The following is a 2,434-nucleotide window of genomic DNA, read 5'->3' on the forward strand; positions in this document are numbered from 1 at the left end:
AGCTAAAGCTAAAGAGAAGCTCCAGTAGTAAGAGGCAGGGTGCAACGCACACACACACACACACACACACACACATACACACAGGGCAGTCAGGGTGTGTTACTACACTAACAGTCCTGTATAATTAACAGCAATCACACGTCCTCTCTCTGTAGCCTCACTGTAACAGGTTACCGCCATGGTAATAGCGAGGCACAACATCACACAACATTTCATCATTGTTGATGTCATGGTTAGACCACTTAGTATTATAACTACAGAATGACTTCAAAAATAAAACTTCAAACGCCTGTTGGCCAGAAAAACAGAGTGACCACACTCAGTTTTCACCATGGATACGTCTCTTCTGAGCTCACACTACCTTGTAAAAAATATGCAGATTATAAACAATACTCCAAGTCTCCATGCCAACACGTTATGGAAGGCAGCTCATCCAGAAGATTAATTTACAACTAAATCTGCACTGATCCAATTCATTTAACCACTTCCACCCAACTGCAGAAATATGTCTCTGCTATGACTACCCCATATAAAAAACTGATTTCTAAAATTGGAATTTATAGGTTATACTTTTCAGAATAACATGTATCTATATAAGATTCAATTTTTAAAAATGTGTTGCATCAAGGTAATTCTAACACAAACACAATGAATATAATAGCCAATAATACAACACATAAGAGTATCAGACCTGGGGCAATTGCATAATTCAAATACTTTTCTGTGCTTTATTGATCTTGCCTGGTGCAATTGAGCCAACGAAGAAGACCAGAATTATTTGAATCCTATTTGCTAGTCAGCTAGTGGACACAAATAAGTGAATCCAAAACAGTTACATAATTGACATAATGTACCATAATAATAATTATTACTAATTATTTGTTGCAAATCAGATTCTGCAAAAAAGAGCGCTGAAGATCAGCCTTTGACGACATGTTTCACATGGTTCTTCTGTAAGAAGGTACATTTGGCGAGGGCATTAGGCTGGGGTATTGGGCTGGGGCATTAGGCCGGGGTATTGGGCTGGGGCATTGGGCGGGGGCATTAGGCGGGGGCATTGGGCGGGGGTATTAGGCCAGGGTATTGGGCTGGGGCATTAGACCGGGGTAGTGGGCTGGGGCATTGGGCGGGGGCATTAGGCGGGGGTATTGGGCGGGGGCATTGGGCAGGGGCAATGGGCCATGTGGCAATCTGCTGAGAAAAGCACAAGGGGAGGAGAGCGTTCTCCGGGACGCTGACTGTGTTTGCTCTTCAGCCAGGCCACGGCCCTTGCTGGTGGAGCCTCAGTGCGAATGGCACGCTGACGCGGTACAGGAGCGCGTAGATACACCAGATTGGAGCGATCTACGTGACAGTCCGACAGGCCCTACGCTTCTGTTAGGCTATGCAAAACAGCTGTGAGCTGGCAGGGCTCGTGCAAAAATCCCTCTCGTTTTTATGAAGACTTAAGAAAAGAAGAAGAAATTTACACCATAAAGTTTGAGGAAAAACATGACCTCTGCCAAGACAGCGGGCTGCACATTCTGTACCCTGGCATCACGGAGCCGAAAGCTGGCATTCAACCTGGCAGAAATCCATAACAGGAGGGGGGAGGGTTATTAAACAATGTTAATCAGTTTGTTTTTCCATGACGGGGCCCCCCTGTGCATCAACATGTTCAGGTGGGAAATTTCCACAGACCCAGATAATATGACTAACTGACAGAAACAAGACAGGACAGATCATGGACACCTACATATTCACCTTGAGAATGACAGCGAGTTTATTATATCTAGTGTGTGAGAGTGTGTGTGTGTGTGTGTGTGTGTGTGTGCGCGCATGACTAATATGACTCAGAAATCAATTTATAATGCATTTTATTATGTTATTTTTTTAACACTATATCATAATTACATATTTAACATATTTATACACACTTTGTATATGGTTTGCTTAGTGGTGAGAGAGAGGGAGTGAGTGAGAGACAGAGTGAGGGAGTGAGTGAGAAGGAGAGTGAGAGAGACAGAGCTAGAGAGAGGAGGAGCGAGATAATGAGTGAGTGAGAGAGACAGAGTGAGAGAGAGAGACAGAGAGAGAAAGTGAGTGAGAGAGAGAGGAAGAGAGAGACAGAGCTAAAGAGGGAGAGAGAGCGTGAGAGTGAGTGAGAGTGAGTGAGAGAGACAAAGAGGGGGAGAGAGAGAGTGTGTGTGTGGGTCGTAGCTGACCTCCAGAGCACACAGGTGTGCAGTGTTTACCTGTCCGTGGGAGGAACACCTGCAGCACTTTCCACTCGTCTGGCTCCTCCCAGCCAGACAGAGCTCTCCCCTGAGCCCCGCCCACACAGCCCAGCCTGACCATGTGGTACACAATGGCCAGTCTAGCCAATCACAACGGAAAGCAGGGGAGCCCTTCTCACACACACACATACACACACACACACACGTTTTCTCACAAA

Source organism: Conger conger, chromosome 13 (genome assembly GCF_963514075.1).
Source record: "Conger conger chromosome 13, fConCon1.1, whole genome shotgun sequence".
NCBI classification, from domain to species: Eukaryota; Metazoa; Chordata; class Actinopteri; order Anguilliformes; family Congridae; genus Conger; species Conger conger.